Raw genomic sequence first — 14,930 nt, 5'->3', positions numbered from 1 at the left:
TGGAAGTGATGATATGATTCCCGATTCTAATGCAGGCGTAATTTCTCTTCCAGCGCAAGTGTCAGAACAGAGTTCTCTAGCCAACTTTTAACAGTACCGATTGAAACCACATCACCTGAATATAACTCAGCATGTTCGAGATTCTTTGTGACAACAACCAGCGCTGTGTCGTCAACGTAACCTGCCACTGTGGTTTCCCTCGGAAGGGGAAGATTAAGTCCATCGTTATACATGATGTTGCACAGTAGTGGGGCCAATACGAAGCCCTGCGGGGCACCCGCGGAAACAACGTACTCCTGGGGTCCGTCATAAGTCTCATACCAGAGCCTCCTTTCAGTTAAATAACTATCGACGATGGCAGCAAGACAGGTGGGAATACCAACCTTCGCTAGGAATTTGCGTATTAGATTCCAGTTGGCCGAATTGAATGCATTTTTCACATCTTCGGCCAAGCCAGTAACCAATTTGATGGCATGGAAATATTCTCTCGAACATGCACGCTTCGAACAACTCAGCGAACATGTCCGGTCTGGATTTCACGGCAAGCTTAAGGGCCTTTATTGTCTCTTATTCTACAGCAGATATCCGGCAGTTCGTCTCTGGTGACTGTCGGAATTGCTGTCACATTCAGAGGTCGTGAGGTCGTTGGAATATGTCGGTGCTTTCCTCTTGTTGGAGGAATCGCTCCTGGATAATTTTCATCAAGAGGGTGGAATACGTGATTTGCGAAGGTGAACGACCTCTGAATCGTCCCATCACGGGTTTATGTCCGCTTCTGAGCAGAGCTCTTTAAAGCATTTCCTATTGCTTCGCTTAATGGCTAGCTTGAGGGTTTTGTGGGCTGCCTTATAGGGGCGCCCTTTTTGCCCCTGATTGACTCTACCTACCGCCCTCTGAGCCGCTCTTCTGGCTCAGTGGCACGCTGATCGAAGGCCAGCCAGTTCACCATTCCACCAGTAGTTTGGTTTTTACTAGGTAATGAGCACCTCCTAGGCATGGACGCATCACCTGCTTTGACGATGTATTAGGCCAGATGGACGGCTCTTTCCGTAGAGGTCCCTGCTTTATCCGGTTGATCTAACCACACCTCTATGAAGGTCTGCTCATCCAAAGTTTTTGCAGAGCAGCCTAAAATCTTTCTCGGTTTCGGGCATGATGGGTCTTTGCCCTATGGCTAGATACATGTCTCAAGGAAAATTGCCACTTATTTTTGCCCATACAAGGCCACTGGCTGCCTAACTTGCAGTACATTGTATGGCCTATCGACCGCAAGCCCATATCGCCGCTTCACCAGTAGAATCTGTGACCCATATGCCACCGTGACGGTTTCTATACGGTTCACTTATGATGGAAATTTCCATCTCAGATTCGAACGTCGTCTGCTCAAGTAAATCCTCAGCAATGATTCAGGTTTCTTTTAATAAACCTCATTTTCTCATTGCAGTGAGCGCATTCCTAAATTCCGGGCATTTACCAATTCCGGCAATATACCGGTTATCCTGTTCCTCTTTCACCTTGGACAATATTCATTTTGGGTCGCTATTGCACTCCCTGGCAATATGATCCTTTTCCCCACACCTTCTGCATCGTTCGAATCGATCAATGCTGCTGGTGCATACCTTTGCAAAGTGCCCAAACATCAGACATTTAAAGCACCTCTTTAGTGAAGTTTGTTCTCTTAAGCGGGAGACATCCCATCTAATCCGAACTTTTCCGGCCGCCAATAACTTCTGCGCTGCCTCCGCTGATATTGTGGCCGTTTGTGTACCACCATAGGCTTTTCGTAAGCCCACAACAGACTCCTCGGCGTAAGATCTGGCTGACTGCGGAGTCTTGGAAGCGGATCGATGAACGGAAGGAGCTGAAAGCTCTACTGACCGCTGCGAGTAATGGCGGGCATGACACGCTCGAATTCCGATACCCAGCGAATTCCCGATAAGTTGAGCGTAATGTCCGCCGTGACAAAAGAGAATTTGCTGTTGCACTGATCCGGGAAGCGAAAGATGCCACAGATCGCATTGATTTCAGAACTGTATACCGCATCACGAAAGAGCTTGCATGTGGTCGCAAATCTTTCGATGGTCCTGCCAAAGACATCAAAGGTCGACTTTTCATCCACGATGACGAACAACTGCAGAGTTGGGAAGAACACTTCACCAGGGTCCTTAACCATATTACATCCGGTAAGATTCCTTCTCTTCTGGATGAATTGGCTGCAAACAGAAGAAAAATCATTTAGGCCGTCAAAGTACTCAAATCGTGTAAATCCGCTGAGCGTGGCGATCTCCCCACACAGTTATTTGTCGCTGCACCTGCAATTACTGCAGATCCGCTGCTTGCATTTGTATGGAAATCTTAGGAATTCAAAACCTTTCCCAGAAAGTGGAAGAAGGGGATGACCGTTAAGATTCCAAAAAAAGACACCCGCTTTTAGCTAAAATAATCCAGGAACGCATCAAAGAGCATCTCGAAAGCTGATCGACAGACAGCAGGCTGGCTGTCATTGTAGATTCTCCTGGATCGACCACATGAACACCCTGCAGATAATTTTGGAACAGTGCGCGGAATTTAGATCTTCGCTGCACCTGCTCTTCGTCGATTTTGAGAAAGCTTTCGATATCGTAAACAGAGAGTGTATCTGGAGTGCTCAACCTAGGAGAGGCATTCCGGGGAAACTAAAAGCTATTATCAGAAAGACATATGATGATGCAAAATATCACGTGGTGCGCCGAGGTAAGATCTCGGAGGAGTTTGAGGTTCAAAGCGAAGTCCTGTCACGGTTCAAAGTGGCATCCTGTCACCGATATTATTTCTTCTTGGTATCAGTGATGTTCTTCATGCTGCTCTATCCGGAGGACGCGGAGGAATTCAACGGACGATGACATTTTTCCTCAGACACCTTGACTATGCTGATGGCATCTGTTTGCTCTCTCGCCGGGTCATGGTCCTTGACCAAATGACTTTGAATTTAGAAAGGGAGGCAAGAAGAGTCGGATTGAGGATAAACACCAAGAAAACCAAGGTTCTCAATCTGACAGGTCATCGCACCCTCCGTATCTGCATTAATGGGCAGAGTATCGAAAGCGTTGATCAATTTGTATGATATATCAAGAGAGCGTGTTTTCTGTCGACGGTAGAATCGAACTGAATGTTACCCGGTGCACTAACAGCAGTGGATCCGCTTTCGTTTCCCTGTCTAAAATCTGGAAATACAGTTATCTCAACACGAAGGACAAGTTGAAACTTTTCTGTGCTAGAATTCTTTCTGTGTTGTTATATGGGAGTAGCACATGTAAAGTAAACTTCACTGCTGCTCAATAGCTCCAAGCTTCCGTCTATACTTGTCTGCATCGTATCATCGGAGTACGCTGGCCTGACATTATGTCAAACCAATAACTTGGTCGGCGCACAGGCCCAGCACTCGCGTGCGATGTGATAGGAAGACGAAAGTGGCTGTGAGTAGGTCACAAAGAGTCGCTGTCATTGTCAGCTAATGGTCTATTAATTTTAGACTTAACTACAAACAGAAGACGATATCTAACATTTTAGTCGCTGTCACGTTGTCTGGCTGATAGAGATGTCTGAAATTCACAGATATTGGATAGGAGTGGCCTGAAGGTGGTGGCATTTTCTGACGACTTGGCGACATGGGTTATTAACAAAATTATTCAAAGTACATTGGGAAAGATGTGCCTATAGGTTACAAAAGGCTGATTCAGCATAGATCCATCCAAAAAGGAACCGATGCTATTTACAGCCATACCAAAGCCCGAATGCCACATTCCGCGGCTAAATAGACAAAGATTGATGCTTGCTTCCAATTTAAGTATCTGGGTGTAATCCTGGATCCTAAGTTAATTTGGGGACTAAATATAGAGTTGAGAGTTAAGGGGGCCCGCATAGCCTTCCACGTCTACAAGAGAACCTTCATAGACAGTTTTTTGAATGTTCGCGAGCTGTAGTTTGTCCTATCCTAACGTACATGCACGTCTATTAGGTTGTGGCCAACACAGATCAATAAATACAATAGCAACCAAAAGGAAAAAATGTTTGACTGCCTGTTTCGTCCAGGACAGAAACAACTCATAAGACGCTGGCTCACCTCTGCCCTGGGAGTAGCATGGCGACAGGTGATAATCGCTCCATTTATATATCATCACAAACACGACCTGAGTGCGAATTATATTGAAGTGAAATCCGTCCCAAGGTCAAAATTAGACCAGACCGGAGTGATTTTTTTTGCTGAGGATCCTGGGAGTCCTGAGTCCGGTCCGTCATCAAGTGGATGCGGACTCAGGACTCCCAGCATCTTCAACAAAAAAATAGTACCACGCTTAAAAGAGTCCAAACAACTACATTTGAAGTTGCTTTAGGGCGCTATAGTTCTGCCCGGCAAATGTCCTCAATGTACTTCTACGCCTCCTCCTGAGTCCGGATGTTAAACAGCGACCCCTACGGCCATAATAACTTTCTAGACGAAGTGCCTCGGGAACTCTAGACATTACTAACAAAGGAATTTTCCTGTGGGCTTTCCAACCATGGCAAAGTGGAAAGTCGACGATGTGTTTCAAGCTTATCAGTATTTTTTAGGGGCAGATCAAAAATGGTCTGCGGAATCGTGAGTTTTCTTGAATATACACAAGATAGTAGAGTCGTATGGTTTCCAGAGATTCGTCGGTATGTTCCGACCGAAGGTACTGGCTATATTAGAGATCTATCGATAGCTGAGGCATGATCCGTGCGCTCACGTAACATAGTCTTCAAGGATCTACAGTAAATGGGACATTTTCCAGACTAATGCGGCAGTGCTGCAATACGCTGAATAGTGTAAACGCTCTCAGGAGGCCGACAGACTAGCCAGACGGAATTTCTCTCTGGACAGTTGAGCACAGCCGGCGTCCTGCTGGTAAATGTGAGGGGTGGATTGTATTGGTACTACTTAATAGCCGCTAACTTTAGACAGCGAAGTCTAACCACCTGCGCTAACTCAAAAAGGATCTACATAGCTCCCCTGCAACAATACCCGATTGTGAGAGCTTTTCGAAGGATCTGGTCTATAAGGATAGTCCCTTATCGCATCATCTAAGTTGCGGGGAGCACCTGACTTTGTGGCAGCCCCAGCGCTCAAACTGAGCATGCCGCCGAAAATGAAGTAACGAAGCGGCAAAAGTGGCAGCAGCCTTTGTGGTTGTTATGCTCACCAAGCCCAAAATAAATGTACCCAAGGAGATATATTTTAAACGTGAACTGTATCTTTTATATTTTTCATACAAAATTCGATGCTCAATGCTGGAAAAAAAATATTTTTCTGTATGGAATGTTGTAAATTTTTGGGATATACAATACATATTGTATTACATTTGAAAGGGTAAAAAGTTAATAACAGGTTGAGAGTGATCCCTGCAGTGGTATAGTTCCCTCCATTACCTGATTCGTCTAGACACGTCGTGAATAGTTCAATGGCCAAATGTGACTAATGCGGCTACTTCACTTGACAATCATCGTTTACTTTTGAACCAAAAATAATCAATACAGAACTTTCTTTCCACTTTCTTTTCAATATCTCAAATGAAAACTTCAAGTCACATAAAGTCAGATGGCAATTGATTCCGTCAAAAAAAAGATACTATATTCTTCTCTTCACAATGAAATCTACGAATCCCCCTGGATGGAGCTGCAGAATTTGAACACCAGCACATCTGAAGGGATATCCGATTTTGTAACAAATATTTTTAGAAAAAGTTAGCAGAGAGAAAGATACAAGGACAAGCAGACAAAAGATATCTCAAGTGGAATGTAACAATCAAGACGAAAACCATGAGAAGAGAAGTTCGGCATGTATGGAAGTTTTATGAAGCGAAATTGTTGTTACAGATTGATCGTAAGAAATTATTATACAAACCTTCATCACAAGGATATGTTGTGGAATTAGAAATATTTGCAACATAATAGATGGAACCCTTTGAAATAAATCAAAAAGGGTTCAAAATAGCAAGTAAAGTGACTTAAGTAAGAACTTTCTCAGAACTTGAATGTGGCTTGAATGGAACCGAAAATTCCCCAGATACATCCCAATGTGTATCCATCTAAATACTTACTTGCTAGGATGTCTGCAAAGTTCGTCCTGAAATCCTGAAATCTCTAATCCTAAAGAGTCTCTTTTTGTGACTTAATGTACCTTCGACACAGTTCTCTGAAAAAAAGACTTCCCCCCGATTGCGAGCCAAGATGAGCTGCTATCCCTACTTGAGACGACACTAATCTGAGTCCAACTACCACAAGGCTGACTGTCCCTAATAAATATTATATGAAAGAAATAGTTCAGCGGCCTAATGTAATCTCCTTGCTGTCCCGAGGATTTGCTCGTATTTCACCCCCAAGTTCAATTGCGATGAAATATTCCCAACCAAAGCCAGTTAGTTAGGGGAAGCTCGTTACAAGCAATGGATGACTACCAACCAAATGGTTTTCATAAGTGGAAGACTTTTTGAGCGGGTGAGTGGCTTATTTTCAAAGACTTTTTTCAAAGAACTTTAAAGGAGAAGGTTACCTACATCCTATTTTGCTGCGAAAAGATCCATGAAGAATTAAGGAAGGAAGACATTTTCGGTTCATTGATTATTGGGAGTCTCCGATTACCGACTGACTCAAAAAATACTTTGGAACGGGCAATAAGGCTCTGTTATTTAATTTGCTCAGTCTGACAATGAGATGAAAAAAGATTCAGGCCAATATCTAGCAGTACCTGTTGCTGCCTACTCCATGAAAAATCCTTTTTATAAGGAAATTCGTAATGATTTAGATCAGCATTAGATAAAAGAAAACCTTCAGAAGTCAGCTACGGCAAACTACCTAGAATATGGAAAAATGGCGAAAAGATGTACACAGCTCCTCAAAACTTTTCAATCACTTCGAGCCAATCGGATTTTTATCAATAAAAAATGCAGCAAATCATGCTGCGAAATTGTAATAAAGGAAGAATTGAATCAAACAAGTCAGACACCAGAAGCTCAATGCTCCAGGAATGAAACCACCAGATTTTATGTAAAACAAAACTTTATTAAAATCGGTTTACTGTCTGTCTTTTTTTTCAGGAGGTGGAAATCTTCAGAAGACACTGGTCTGGACACACCAGCGTGTGGGATTTTTACCCACTAAAACCACCCCCGACTACCACTACCTACCATAAGGTATTACATCACGGAGCGGAGTCAGCTCGTTCTAGCTTAGTCACCTTTCTTCTATATGCGGCGCACGCGACCATACTTTTCTATTCTCCTCAGCCTTTCGCAGTTAGGTTTGGATAAAGGCGATCATGGAGTTGACAGCATCCCAATTTCGTGATGTGCTAGCATTTTCGCCACCAGAATTTCTGGTACGAGCACCTCTCCTAGAGTCTCCTCTAGATTCTTCCTTTCTTCCACAAATCTCGAACAGTGGAAGGATACATGCTCTGAGTCCTCTGGGACTCCATCGCAATTTGGACAATCAGGTGAGGTCTCCAATTTAAACCTGTGCAGGTATTGGCGATATCCTCCATGCCCCGTGAGAAACTGGGTCGAATTATAGTTAATCTCGCCGTGTCGTCTCTATAACCACTTCTCCATGGCAGGAATGAGCCTGTGAGTCGACCGACCCTTTCACGATCGTTACCACCGCTCTTGCCATCTCTTTATGGATCTTTCCCTCTCAGCGTTCTTCGTCTGTAATAAAGGAGAGTTTGGCTTCGCATTGTATATATTCGTCATTTCATCTGCCAAGATGTCAATGGGCATCATTCCAGAGATGACGAACGCTGCTTCATCTGACACAGTCCTGAAGGCAGAGCATACCCTCAGGGCTGTTCCTCCAAACTGGGATCACATAGAGCATGAATGAAGCCACCACCCTGGCTATAAGCAGCCTAGAGGTATGCCGTGACCCTTCCACATTTGGCATCATCCTCGCCAGGGCCAGCAGTGGATGATTTTTCGGAAACATACTGTACGTGTTGCTTATAACTGAGCTTCCTGTCTAGCACCACACCCAAGTATTTAATGGGCGGCTTGGAAGTGATGATATGATTCCCGGTTCTAATACCGGCGTAATTTCTCTTCCGGCGCTTAGTGATGAGGACTGCCTCTGTTTTTTTCCTCCGCAAGTGTCAGACCGAGCTCTCTAGCCAACTTTTAACAGCACTGATTGCCTCGCTTGAGTATAACTTAGCATCTTCGAGATGCTTTGCGACAACTACCGGCTCTATGTCGTCAGCGTAACCCGTGACTACGATCCTTTGCGTCGAGAACACCACTGCCAAGCATCTCCTCGAATTGGGTCAGTGTCAAGCTTGGTGGGGCGTAACAGCTGTACACATATATATTTGAATAAACCTCATTTTTTCATTGAAGTTTGCGCCTTCCTAAATTCCGGACATTTACCACTTCCGGCAATATGCCGGTAATCCCGTCCTTCACTTCGTTCGCACAATAAGCATTTGGGGTCCCTATTGCAGGCTTTGGCAATATGGCCTTTCTCCCCACACCTTCTCCGTCGATCGCCTTGCCATGCCTTCGCGAAATAACCAAACGCAAGGCACTTGAAGCACCTCTTTGGAGAAACCTGCTCTCTCAGACGCAAATAACCCATCCGATTCGAACCTTCGCGGCTGCCAATAACTTATGCGCTGCATCCACTGGTAATCGCAATGTGTCTGTCCGTCCGTTTGTCTGTCTGTCTATCTGTCCGTCACCCGCATTTTTCTCGGAAACTGTAGCAGCGATTGGCACCAAATTTGGTGGAAAGGTGGGAACTGTGAACGCTCACGCATACAGTGAGTTACATCCTTTTACGTCAAATTTGAGAGGAAGTCCTTATACATGCAAAAGGGGGGTGTACAATTTTTTTCCCCAAATATATTCATATGAGGTATCAAATGAAAGGTCTCGGTTAGTACTTTCCGAAGCTGGTCTTAGTTTTGACATTTGTTGGAAACGCGAGGAGTTCGGAGGGTTATTTATTTAACGAGGCCATTCTCCGAAAATGCCCAACCCAAAAATCTGAAAAAAATCAAGAGGCTGCCACTATATGGTGGCTAGGCTCCGAAATACCTTCCATACCAATATCTCTTTAAATAAAGTTAATAATAGTATATTACTATAATTTTCAGTAATTGGCTGTAGAACCCCCCTTAAGTTCATCTTAGCACCACGAAATTGCAGCAATGTAGGCTATAATATAGAGCTTGATCCCACCAAGTTTGGTGGAAATCGCACTGTTACTAACAAAGTTATAATAGGTCAAAATTGTCACTTCTTTGGAATTTCAAGATTTTGAATATCAATATCACCCGAAAGTGAATATTCTCACATAATATATGCACATATCACGTGTTATGTACTAATGGGACAAATTCAAACTCAAATGTTTTTATAAAAGAAATGCACAAAACCTTTCATACCTGAAGCGTCCAGCTTCCGGTTTCCCGACTTGTTTTTTGATCATGTAGCTTCTGAGAAATAAATAAGTGACCACTTTCCCCCTTCCTCCCCAATTACACAATTGATATCAAAACCTGCACCGGAAAGTACTAATTGACACCTTTGTCCCTTAAACCTAACCTGGAATAATATTATTCATTATATGCGTAGGAGTTCACACTTCCAACCGAATTTTTTGGCAATAGGAGTAACCACTTCTGAGAAAAGTGCCTGACGGACAGACAAAAGTTAGAGAAAGCGAAATAGGAGGGGGAAGGAGTTTCGTTCTTCCTTTTATTCGGCTCTCTCGCAGAGTTGGATATTAAAAGCGTTTCCATTGAATATGCTGTGCACCTCTTGGAGGAAGCCAAGGATTCCGGAGGCTTCCCACTAGGGAAATGACCAATGGGAAATTGCCATTATCTTTTAACGTGAATGATCCTTTCAAACAGAGGGTTAAATTGACGCAGTCACAGCCCGCGAGTCCAAATGAAAACCAGATTGAAACTGACGTGCTCACACGGCTGGGAACAATGATCCATAGAGATCCTGGAGATGAAGAATCAACAAATGATGTTCACAACCACCTGAAGAACGTTATCATTGATACGGCCACAAAGATACTTAGCCCCAGCTGCAAGAAAAGTTGGAAAGGCTGGTTTGACGGCAAATGTAAGCTAGCTACGGAACGGAAGGATGCTGCATACCGAGTAATGTTGCATTCTCAATGAACGCGGGCAAGCGCAAAGAGTTATCACGAGCTCCGTCGAGCGGAGAAGCGACTTCACAGACGGAAAAAGGACTGGGACAACCAATAAGTTTGTGAACTAGAAAAGTGCAGCTAGCCGCATATGCCCAGAACATCATTGGCCCATAACAAAAAGGCTTCACTCCAGGCAAATCAGCAACAGATCAGATTTTCTCTCTGTGGCAAGCGATGGAAAAACTGTTGGAATATGGACATCAGTTGCATCATCTTTTCATCGACTTTAAAGCCGCCTATAACAGCATAACGAGGGTAAGACTGTACACGGCCATGAGAGAATTCGGTATCCCGATGAAATTGAAAATACTAATTAGTCTGACCCTGACTAATATGCGAGGTCAGATAAAAGCAGCAAGATCACCCTCGAGTTTATTCGACATCAAAAGCAGTCTATACCAAGGGTCCCCTATCATGCATCCTCTTTAACCTGGCCATGGAGAAAACGATTCGCGATGCAGATATACAACTTTGAAACCGTTGAAAATTTCTCCTATCTAGGGTCGAAAATCACAACAGATAACAGCTAAGACGATGAAATCCGCACACGGTTGTTGGTAGCCAACAGAGCGCATTTCAGCTTACAAAAACTGTTTCGTTCAAAGCGTCTCATCAGAGGGTCAAAGCTTTTACTGTACAGGACTATGATCTTGCCAGTCCTTATGAATTCCTGGAGACCTGGATTCTTAACAAAAAAATTGTGAAATATTGGCCGCGTTCTTGAAGAAAATGCTGTGAAGAATTTTTAGCCTCCTACATGAGGATGGACGACTCCGTAGCCTATATAACGACGAAATCTATGAGTGATACCTTGACCGTCTGGTTGTGGATAAAATCCGACTCAACAGATTGCGGTGGGCGGCTCACCTAATCCGTATGGATGAGAATGATCCAGTCTGGCAAGTCTATAAGGACAATATCTATGATAGAAAAAGAAGATGGTGCAGATCCTTCCTGAAATGGAACCATGGCGAAGGTCAGGATGCCAGATAACTTTTAGGGATATCGAATTGGTGGACCTTGGCGCAAAACCGGGGTGTCTGGAGTTCCTTATTAAGGCAGGCCTAGACTGGATACCGGTTGTTCGCTGTTGATGGTGATGATGATGATGATGATGATGATAATGTTTTCTCAGCGTCTAATAGCAAATGATCTCGAGCAACCTGTTCAAAAATGGAATGATCGTCTCATGCAAGAGAGTCTCAGATTGAATCTCAATAAATTTTTGACGACCGATACCCATGAAACAGGCACAATCACTAACAACGGATCAACGCTATCAGCCAATGGAGTACTGCACTATGAAATTACTTCACACATTAACGCAATCTAAAAGAAGTGGCGTTCCACAACTGGATCGATCGACGATCGACATATCACCGAACGTCTCAAATCTAAAATGTACTGCGATGTCGTCCGTCCAGTCGCTCTCTATGGTTCTGAGTGTTGGTCGACTATAACGCATTGGACTAGTGGCGATCGTGGAAAAATTGCGAGAGAGGCGTCTTCAATGGTATGGTCACGTAATTCACGGTACCGAAAATTCACTCACCAGGAATAGTCTGAACATCGAAGTCGATGGTAAGCGTTTGTGAACGATACAAAGGCTGAAGAAAAAAAGGAAGATTGAACGTGCAATTTCCTTTACATTATTATCAATTACTATTAGGAAGACTAACCTCCCATTCTAATCCCTTAACCAGGAGCCTATTTCAATAGACTAGTGTCAGTCGAATAAAAAAAGGGATTCTTCCTTTCCGGAAGCATTTCCTCGTTTTATCGTTGCGGGGTCTCTCTTGAAGCACGTATTTGCAGTAACTCAATAAAAACTTTTAAACCAAATAGGACAATAGAAAACTGTCTGAATGACGTATTAGTGAACAATAAAATGGGAATGTGGCCTCAATGTTTGAAACTTTGACTTCCTCCGCCACCTACATATCTAAGTGCAAACATATTAAAAAAAAGCACATCAGGAAGAAGGGTTAGATGTAACAAAAAATTCAGAAATGAAATTCAGGTGAAAGGATCCCCAACCCACTTTCAATGATGATGTTGATAAAACCTTATAAAAGGACAAAACGGTTTAAAGCTATTTTTGGACGATGCTTGAAATTTCCAGGAATATTTTACGTATCTGGAAATACTCGTAGTCTTCCAAAATTCATCTTATTAAAAAATTTCAGATAATCATTCAGGAGAAAATAAGTTGTTCACAATTCTCAAAAGGGCTTTTACTTTAAGATAATTTCAGATAAAGTAAAGCATCCTGAGGTGTTTCATTTGAGACCCTTGGTGTAAGTAGGAGCGCTAAGGAGGTTAAAGCACCCGAAGCTGTAGTCATTGAAAATCGAAGTAATTTTCTCGTCTGAAATGATAGAAGGAGTGATAGAAATTGCGCATCGCAATGTCCATCACCCACCGTTTACATGTATCTTCTATCTAAATTCCAAGAAATCTTAATCTTTAACTAAAACGATCGGCTTGGGCGGATTTATGTGTACTTACAGCTACTTATACAAAAGTCGGGTGGTTTTATTTGAAGATTCCTTCTCTAAACTACCATAAAGTGGGCCACAAGGACAACTTGTCTCATTTGAGGAACCATTTTTTACAAAGCCTTTGAATGTTATTAGATTCAAGCAGGATTTTCGCTTTAATAAAAACCGTCACTTTCCACGTCCGTCTTCATTCGTCTTTCGCAAAGTCACTCCATAGTAATAGGGACGTTCCACTCATCTCATTGTGCAAATCTACGTTCATTGTCAAGTAACAATACACGAATAGTAAGCGGGAAACCCCCAAAAATAAAAATCATCGTGACTGTGGAGCTAGGAAAATCCTTGGGATGCTCCAAGGTGTACGCTTGTTTTCACCACAAATTCTGGTTTTGTTTTGTTTATTCTATGTAAATTATTATTTGGGGGAAAATGGAAAACAAAATAAACCCACTCACTGTACACATATGTGCGTGCGTATAGTACATATATACCCAAAGATTAAACAACCCACAGCTATTTGAACAATGACAATGACAGGATATAATCGCAATTCTGTTCTAAAAATAATTTAAAATTCTTGCCTTACTTTTCTCCAGAAGAATAAAGTCCTAACGAATCCGTAATAGTAGCACTGCCATTATAACTTTCACAAACTCTCGAGTTTCCACAAAATTAAATCTCAACTTTCACTTTTTAATGCAAATTCCCAGCATTTGGGACAACACTCTCGTTCAACAAACAACACAGAACTGTATGAGAACAACAAATTCTTGCCAACGTGCAACAAGTTGTCTTTCATTTTCCGATTCGCCCCCACTGGCAATCTATTAGGATCACTTCTGCCGGGACCCTCAAGGGTGCCTCAGAGGGTCTTCCACATACTTTCCGAACAAAGCGGAGGAAAACAAGGACTTGCACAATTTTCACATTTTTCCACTTTTCACTGATAACAAACAACACTACCCAATTGAAACAAACAACCCTCGCATGCCATGGGGAAGCATCACAACGCGCTCGAAGCTTCCTAAGCGGGAGGAAAGCGTCTATGTCGGACTGAGGTAAATCGAGAACTGACTACTTTCGCCTGAATCATATGCTCGGAAGGATGTCTTAATCAGGCTGCAACAGGAGATCCTTTGTTTTCGCTCCTCCTGGTAGATTTTCCCAAGCAAATATCCAAAGCATTTGCATGGACACAAATCAAGCTTTCACATTTTCCCTCAGCTTTTCCATTTTCCATGTTAACTTTGGGACTTGATGCTAGAACTTCAGAATGTTGCCAGACATTTTTGGGGGAAAATGGTTATTAAATTGGGGAAACTAAAGTGAATTCACAATAAATATATTTGGCGGAAAATCTTGGCTAGACTTTCCTTTGCAATTTTCTTCCAGGATTTTAAGATACATACATTGCCTCCGCGTTGGGTAGGATTTCCCCTCGAAGTTCAACATTTCTTGGGGTTACCGGTACCTTTCACGGAAAGATTTTCTGCAAGGCTATTACGGCAGTCCTTGGCTGCTTCCAAAGCTTCCTTATTGCACACAAATTTTCATTTAGCCAGAAAAGTTCAGACGTTGGGTAACAAACAACCCATTGAAACCAGTTGAATGGACTGTTCAAGATATTTGAGGGATTCGGGCAAACTTTATTAAGTGACTAGGCTGCCATAAACAGTAACATTGTAAACGCAAGAAATTGAGGTACGCTTAGAGTTTATAGTTTAAGACCTAGCTATGTTGCTTGGATTGTTGTCGGTGAAGCAACAACGGGACCGTCAAAATACCTACTGGAAGACTAAGGTCTAAGGCGTTTGAGGACTGTCGTAAAATTCGCATATTAAAAGGTACTGTAGTGTGGGCATTTATACGACAGATGCAAATCTTCCTTCACCTTTTTTAGAGACAAGCAAAAAAGGAATACATCCGCTAATATTCAATATTCTCCTATTTTCTTCCAATGTTTAACACCCCTTACCTTTTGCAAAATATATCTCTCCCAATTTCCTCTTTCCCTTCCCGGACATACATTTACGCCACATTTTAAAATTTAAACAGGTCGGGAAACTGCAAGCTTGACGCCTCAAGTATAAAAGGTTTTGTGTTTCCCTATGTGAGAAGCATAACGCAGTTCTCCATTGGGTGATAGCATTGACTCGAAATATTTAAACTGCTCAGTGTTAACACCTTCAGTAACCTGCCCAGAACTGAACG

The 14,930-nt window shown here is 42.8% G+C and overlaps 1 protein-coding gene across 1 annotated transcript in view; it reads right to left on the bottom strand.

The window, feature by feature from the left end:
- The window catches only part of LOC119659615, a 331,014-nt gene extending 317,249 nt beyond the window's left edge, over positions 1–13,765 (bottom strand). Inside the window, exon 1 of the mRNA XM_038067791.1 lies at positions 13,306–13,765. The gene's annotated coding sequence lies outside the window, so the exon portion shown is untranslated. The remainder of the gene's footprint in view (positions 1–13,305) is intronic.
- Positions 13,766–14,930: the final 1,165 nt, after the last annotated feature.

The sequence above is a fragment of the Hermetia illucens genome, chromosome 6 (assembly GCF_905115235.1).
Source record: "Hermetia illucens chromosome 6, iHerIll2.2.curated.20191125, whole genome shotgun sequence".
NCBI lineage: Eukaryota > Metazoa > Arthropoda > Insecta > Diptera > Stratiomyidae > Hermetia > Hermetia illucens.
The sequence above is the reverse complement of the archived record's forward strand: the minus strand, read 5'-3'. Positions and strand labels throughout refer to the sequence as shown.